This window comes from Hibiscus syriacus, unplaced genomic scaffold (assembly GCF_006381635.1).
Source record: "Hibiscus syriacus cultivar Baekdansim isolate YM2019G1 unplaced genomic scaffold, ASM638163v2 tig00018834_pilon, whole genome shotgun sequence".
Classification (NCBI taxonomy): domain Eukaryota; kingdom Viridiplantae; phylum Streptophyta; class Magnoliopsida; order Malvales; family Malvaceae; genus Hibiscus; species Hibiscus syriacus.
In genome coordinates this window covers 1-8,384 of record NW_024062450.1, presented here as the reverse complement: position 1 = coordinate 8,384, position 8,384 = coordinate 1, and the positions used below count along the sequence as shown (strand labels likewise).

At 34.1% G+C, this 8,384-nt stretch overlaps 1 pseudogene; it reads left to right on the top strand.

Moving 5' to 3' along the window:
* Positions 1–68: 68 nt before the first annotated feature.
* LOC120209425 lies at positions 69–868 on the top strand (annotated as a pseudogene).
* Positions 869–8,384: the final 7,516 nt, after the last annotated feature.

Here is an 8,384-nt window from a genome sequence, read left to right as displayed (position 1 = left end):
TCTCAAAACTTCATAATTCATTTTTAGTCCTTGAAATTATATAGAAAAACAGGATTTCAAGCTCCATCCTCGTTCCCATCATGTCCAACTGTATATTTAAGTTCCCCACCCCCACTATAATTCTCTAATACCAAACATTATTCATCCCGCGCAACTTCGATAATGGAGCTTAGAGAAGATCATCCAGCACCACCCGATAAAGCAACTTCAGAACAGTGCCAAGAACATCAAACTCCAAGGAAGAGAAAGAACCACAACAGCAGCAGCAGCAACAAGATGATGAAGAAGAACAAGAAGAGGTTTACTGATGAACAAATAAGGTTGTCGAGTCGATTTTCGAGTCGGAGACGAGACTAGAACCGAGGAAAAAGTTGCAGGTGGCGAGGGAGTTGGGTCTACAGCCACGACAGGTGGCCATATGGTTTCAAAACAGGCGAGCGAGGTTGAAGTCTAAACAGATTGAGAAAGATTACATCAAGTTAAGGGATAAATACGATAATCTGGCGTCCAGGTTCGAGTCCTTGAAGGACGAAAAACAGTCCTTAGTTTCCCAGGTACCTAATATACCACTAATGTTCTTCCTCACCGAGAATAATCACTCATCATAAAAAGATGATGTCTCTCACAGTTGGAGAAGCTAAGTGAAATGGTGGCCGAAGCCCATGATGGAAACAGGGTGGGTCTTGAAGCTGAAGCTGAGCCGATCCTCCAACAGGCAGCAATGGAAGAAAACGATGGGTTCTTTGCCTTGGAACAATTTATGGACATGGATGAACACAGATCGTTCCCGGTTTCGCCTGAGAAACTCCACGGATTCGATTCGGCTGCCGATAGTCGTTTGCAGTGGTTGAACTCCTGGACTTGAGAATGCTTTTGAGCCATTACAGTCGATAAACAATCAGAGCCACCAAAATACCCGAGGGAACTGGCCATTGCATGCCATGATCTTCATATTCCAATAGAATCTGATTTCCATGATGTTAAAAAAGACTGCAATGGGCTGTTTCTAGTTGTACACCGTCGATTCCTCCTTTCCTTTTTGGTTATGGTTACTTTAAAATAAGCTATGGGTTTTATCCAGAATCCAGTAGTACAGCTGACGACACTTTCGAAAAACAGTGAATTAATCCCCATACTTCAATCCGATTAATTTTAATATATATATTTTAAAATGATTAAATTGAGAACAAAATCTGAATTTATAATCCATGTATAATTAATAATTTTAACAATGATCATTTAAATGCTAATCAAACTGTAATACAAAGAATAAACTGATAACTTATACGTCTTATAAGGATAAGCAGACGGAAGAATTCGACATTAGGGAAACAAAAACATTTAGCTTTTAGATGAAAATCATCTAATAATTATATAATAATTCTTGTATATCAATCATCTCTGTTTTGTTGAGTTAAAAAAATATGTATCAGATTAGATAGAATCAAAGTGAAATTTTTGCATAAAATTGAGTAGGTGAAAATCATTAAACGTCGAGATAAATTGAGATTAAACAAAAACATTTAACTTCTAGATGAAAATTGAAATAACTAGAAAAATTAACCGGACTCGTCTTATGTTAATCCCTATTTATCACACGAATCCAACAAGTGTCGACCGATATGTCATGTCATTAGCGGTAGTATTAAGAGAAGAAGAAAAGACAAAAGAGGGGAGCGTTTTCGTTCTTCCTAGGTGGGAAAGAGGAAGGAACGTTTGTTGAAAATATGAGGTCATAAAGTCATTGCCTCCATAAAGAGCAAAAGGTTGAACACAACACGTTCTTCTCACCTAACCATCAAACACTTGTTAATAGATATAAGGCAGACATCGATACCCTAATAGAAAGTGTACACTTGTTTTTTCACCCTCAAAAGGCACTTCCAACTTACTTGTTGGCTACGAGTTCAAGTCTCCGTGGGAAGGAAAATGAATGGTCTGCAGTCGTCGAGAATAATTGTACTTACGCCTAAGAATCTTAAAATATTTTGGTTGGCATATGATATGGAGACAGTTTGGCCGAGTGGTCTAAAGACCTAGATTTAGGCTCTAGTCCCAAAGGCCGTGGGTTCAAATCCCACAGCTGTCAATTTCTCTCTTCATATTCCATTGCATCAGTGTGAGCATGAGCATGCATCATTAATGTAGATAGATTATTAGTCAATCCAATGATGTCATATCGTATTTAAAAATAATTAAAACTAAAACAAGCATAAAATTCATATTGTATTTAAAACATTTGTACAATTTGATCATATTTTACATGATAATTTATATTTTCATTAGCCTTTTCATGTCATGTTTATTTAATAAATGGAGCCATTGTCGGTTTACATTTTTATTCAAAGTTTAGTTTCGTGGTTATTATTAAACGGAGCCTTTGCCGGTTTTATCGGTGCTTTTTTGAATATACCATTCGGACACTATAGTAAATATGTTTTATAGCGATTTTTTTAGTCTTATAGCGGTGTTTTTAAACGCAACAAAAAGCTTTCCGACGTAAAGTTAAGCGCCGCAAAAAAAGTCGTTATAACAGGCTCCGCAAACTGTAGTGGCATCTGTAAATAAAAACGCAGCAACCGATAATAACATTTAGTGGCATTTATTTTACAATCACCGTTATAGATTGGTCATTTAATAGCATTAGTAAGTAAAACTCCACTATATACTATAATATTTAGCGACGTTTTTTGAACAAACACCGCAAAAAGTAAAACACCACGGTTGTGTAGTCCTTAGTGCCATTTTTTTACCTTAAGACGCCGCTAAACCAGCCTGATTTGCAAATATTATTTTCTGCTATTTATTACCTAAATTTAATATCATGTAACAATATCCAATAGCAACCTTAAAATTTAATTACGACACGGATTAAATAAAAATAATTGACATAAATAAATTAAAGTTTATAAACATTCAAATGAAATGTAATGTACTTCAACATTATTAACTAGAAATTAGTCTGAGAAAATTAAAGAAAAAACATTTACAAGATTAATTGCAGTGCTTTATCTTTTCAACTCCTCCTCGATAGAGCTATATCATAGATAATCGTACCCACAAGATCAAAAATTCTAGGCTGCATCAAAATTTTAGATGTATAAGTTTCACTGCAAGACTGCTTCTTATTGAAAGAATTTATATACAATTTAAGTGCATAAAACCCCAAGAGTATTCATTTACCAGTAAGTACTTGCTAATAGCAAATATGTAAGGCAAAGTGCTTGCACTGAATAGGGTACAGTTGCATTGTTGAAGGCCTACATTAAAACACATACATATTTAGTTACAGAAACAAAAAACATCACAAGGCAGCTTTTGTGCAACAACATATGCTGGAACACTCCAAAATAATAGGGTGCATGATCAACTTTGTACCAGCATATCACCTTAAAATCTTTTCCAAATTATGCAAAGTTTTTCAGTAAGGAAATAATTCAATGTCAAAATCCCAGATACAACATCAAAAGGTATTAATGCAACAGGCCAATGCTACAATACCATGATTTGAACTGCCATAACTTTTTCCAAGATGCACATAGGTGAAAAATTAAGTAAACAAAATATCATTAAGAGCCATAATACCTTATACAACCTATGATACTGTTCTGCCTGCTTCCTACTTTTCCGAACCAAAACTCAAAAATCAGGGGCCATACCACTGCAAAAGGCATGAAGATTCATATATATATCAAGAAATAGACAAGTTATATTAGCAACAAAAACTGGATTAAAACACAAATTGATCACAAATTATGTACTTAGAAGTTTATTAATATAGCATGCTTATTTTGAAAGAAATGCATGTTAACTTTCCACATAGCTAACCATCATTCCAAAAAAAGAAAACCATAAAAAAAATTATGCTACATGGCTAACGATTTACAGAGCTTTCTTACAAAACATAATAAGACAGCACAATCATACATTAAAAAATCATTGATAAATCGGATACGAGTAACCCTATTCTTTATATCAACCAAAGCACAGAACAAGGCAATGAAACTTATTTAGGTGTATTTAGAACTAGTACTTGCTCAAGTCATTGGAAAAACAGAGAAAATTACAGATGTAAGCTCTTGGTGTATTTTGAAGCAATTTAATGCAATATACGACTACATGCTAACCAGATTCAATATGTTCCCAACTAAAATAACTAAATAACTGAGCAATTTAATGTAAGTCCGTTCCCCATTGCAGAGTATCTACAGACTATATTAATTCACTGAAACTCATCCTTTCCTCCAAAAGCAAGTTCGAATTTTATGAACTCAAGCTTTGGCAATCAGACAAACTGACTGCCCAACTCGGATACAGAACTCCTATAGCAAAACTATAGATGAAAGAACAAGCAACTGAGAGCAAAAAGGCAGTAATGTAATACACGGTAACTCATTAAATTTAATTACAAACAGGACAAACGCCAAGCCCCACAACGCCTCCCCTTCCTCCTATGATAAGGGAAAAAGGCTTAAGGCTCTTGACAACCTTCCTTGTACTAATATTTTAACATTTTTCCAGTCAGGGATCCACAACTAGAGGTAAGTTTCTAATATACTAAGTGACCAGCAAATAAAGGGAATAAAATTATATTATATAAGAAACAAATTCTTTGGACTAAAATGCTTGTAGATTGTATCATGTATAAGAAAGAAATATAAATCCAAAAATCCCATAAAAGCCTTCCCTTTCTTTATCATTCTTTATAAAGAGAAACAAAAAAAAGCATGAAACATGTTACCTCGTATAACAGATTCTTTTCTTCAAGCAGTGTACCACCTCATTTACCAGAATAAAGAACACTCAATTTACATTTTAAAACAAAGTAGATTATTTGAGAATGGTTTCTAAAGGATTGCTCTGACGAACCTATGAATTCGAGATATTAAGTAATTAATTTGAGAAAAAATCTACACATACATCTTAATCCACGCTCACGATTAAAGATTGAACATTCGATTTCTATTTTTCAGAGAACAAACCCTATTTCTTCCCCTTTTCATTCCATTCCTAAATTTCTCTCACCGTCCAAATATAACCAAACTCAACAAAGGAAACAAAAGGAAATTACCACAATACCAGTGGCCACAATTGGAACGACAAGGAACAATGAAAGAACCAAAGCAGATTGGGCAGCAATCATCATCGGAGGGGTTCATTCAACCACTTATTCCTCTAGAATCATACGCATTCTTTCGCTCACCTCCGTTTCCATTCTTTCCCTCTAGATACAATCCAGTCAAAAAGCGTTAGAAACTCTAATAATGGCAGCCTGTTTCAACAAAATTGAAGAAAATGGCAGCGATTTTCAAGCTGAAAAAACGCAAATCATCAGGCAAATCATTCCATTGAAACTCTAATAATTAACTCGACGGCGATAGGAACCCAACGACGGCGTTAAACGGCGTTGATGGTGTGACGTTGGAGGCCACGACGGCTTCGACCGGTGACGGGCAACAGCAGTTTCGTGGGTATTTGGGTATGTCCGGCGGAGATGGGAAATAGAAAATAGGGGAACATGGGAACAGATGGAAAGGGAGGATCTAATCTAACTAGATGCATGCACAGTATATTTTAGCTAAAATACAGGACTCAAGGAGGAGTAAGTGCCGGATACAAGTATGTTTCTAACTAGGTATGTCAGACACAGTAATCTAGCAAGAATTGAACTCCAGATAGTGCTTCCAAGAACAGCTCATTTCAAATGAAGTTTGTGAAATAAGATTTATTCACAAGCAATCATATAGACAATAAGAATGCGCCGACATACTTGCGGCAGATCAATCTTGTCCTGGTTGTACTTCCGAGCCATGCCATTAAAGAAGGCTCGATGATGCCACTGCGGAGTCTCAGAACCAGATGCAGGGTTGATTCTGCACAATTCAAAACAAAAAATTAAATCAAATTATATAGACGTCCTATAGAAAACCAAATCGGGTCCAGGCCTTTAAATTCAATTATGTTGATGAAGACAATACTTGATGATTTGATTACTATAAATTTCTACTCCGCTACTTGTATCATTTTCCCAATAAGAAAAATATCACTTAGACATGCCCATGGCTTTGATACACAATTCAATACGGAACAAAGTAAAATGAGTGCAGTGCTTGTTATGGCAAAGTTTCTCGAGAACCATACAGGGACTAGAATCAACGATGATTACCTTTCTGATGTTGTAGTCAGCAAGAGTACGGCCATCTTCAAGCTTCTTTCCGGCGAAGATCAATCTCTGCTGGTTCGGCGGAATACCTGAAAACATTTCCCGGAAAATCTAAGCCATCAAATCCACATGATAAGCAATTATAAGCATACTGATTTCGATGGTGTCGCTGGATTCAACCTCTAGGGTTATGGTCTTCCCTGTAAGTGTTTCACGAAATCTGCATTTTCCAAAACCCGATTTCAGATTCGGTATCTGTCCGATAAACTTCCAATTCTAACTGAATAAGGCCGGTAAAATTGGCTCAATACAAAGGGATGGGCATGCGACCAGAACCCGGTATTGTCCGATTTTTTTAAAAAAAATTAGATTTGGATTAATTCGAATTTAGGGTGAAAAATATTCGATCGATTCAAAAAAATTATCATATATAAGAATAATTACAATATATTTCTCTCCATATTATTTTTTCAAGTTAGTTATTGTTTTTATTGAATAAAAATAACATTTATTATTATTTCGGTCAGGTCGGATTTTAAGATAATATATCAGATTAAATTCGGGTTGGGTGAAATCTTGTTTTGGACTTGTCGGGGGGTCTCGGGTGGAGCATTCTTTGTTCTCGAATCCGGTTGGTGGACCAAAAATCCGACTCAACCCGACCTATGCTCATCCCTATCAATACAACAAGCAGAGTAATTATTTAGTTTAATAGGACACAAGCAAATTATTTATGAATTTATAATATATATTCGAGTGATTTGAAACTTCTTAAGATGAATTTTAAAAAGATATTTTTTTATTTAATTTTTTTTATTTTGATGTGATAAAATTTAATGAAAAAATATTTTTAAAATTTATTATGCTGACGTGAAGAATTTGATTAAGAAATATTGTTTAAATAAACTCATCGCATCAACCTAATAAATTTGTCATACATTATAACATTAACTTAGATTACAAAATAAATTCGAACTTGCCTATTGAGCCAATTAACTTTTCTGCCTGACCTAATGGACAAAAGACCTGATTAGGGTTTTTAGTGGATTCATTTTCAGAACTGGGTTTGGGCCCTTTTGGCCCTAAAGAATAAGAGAAAAATATTAGACTCAAACGGTACATAACATTCGATTGATGCGATTGAACGTTGACAGTTTATTTCTTAATTTAAACTGAAAATTATAATCAATAAAAGAAGATTTTCAATTATTAAAAGTTTGATTCTTTTGTAATCTTAATTGGTGACATATATAACGATCTCTAACAGATGAGATTAAGTATTAAAATTATGATGATTATTCTTAGATTGATGAGTTAAATAAATTAATAGTTAAATATTAAATTTTTGTTATTTACATAAATTTTATTTTATTTTATATAATTTTAATTTTATTATCCAATATGCAGAGTTTGCTATAAAAATATCCATGAATGGGATAAATTACTGCCTACTTACAACAAAATTGATGGTTTAAACTCCTCAACGATACAAAGTTAAATTTTTATACTATCTAATCTATTTATATTCATTCATCTTAATTGAATACCTATAGTCTCTTTAATGGAATTCACAATTTCTTCCACATTTCTTGTGCTTTCTCGGTAAAATCTTTATTTCTTTCTGTTGGGACCGTCGGCGCACCCCACGGCGTAGCGAAAACAAAACTCGATGTCTCACCAGCGATCCAGTACATAAAACCAAAATCGAAAGGAATGGATAATACTTACAGCGAGTTCCTGAAAAGAGCAAGGACGGCAGCGGCTAATGTGGTGTCGATTGGTTCGAATCGTAAGCCTCTACGAAATCACGTCTCGGCTTCTACTCAGTTCACCCTATTGAGAGCAATGTTTGTTTTCCCCAAAACTGTTTGAGAAAGAAACGACTGAAGATTATTTGTGTTGTCACGACTGCTATACCTAACGCATCCTTTTATATTATTACTCTAACATCTTAGGGTTTTAAGTTATTTCGAATTAATAATAAAATATTATTTAATTAATTCAACTTAAATATACATTAAAGACTTATAATCAGAATTACAATCTTTAATGTTTATTTTAAAACAAACTTATTTAAATATTCTGAATTATATATAGCAATTAAAAGTTGTAATCTAATTACATTCTTTTAATGTTACTTATTTATTCGGATAATTAAATCCATATGTAGGAATGACAAATCATATCTTAATCATACACATCACTACATATATTGAGATAT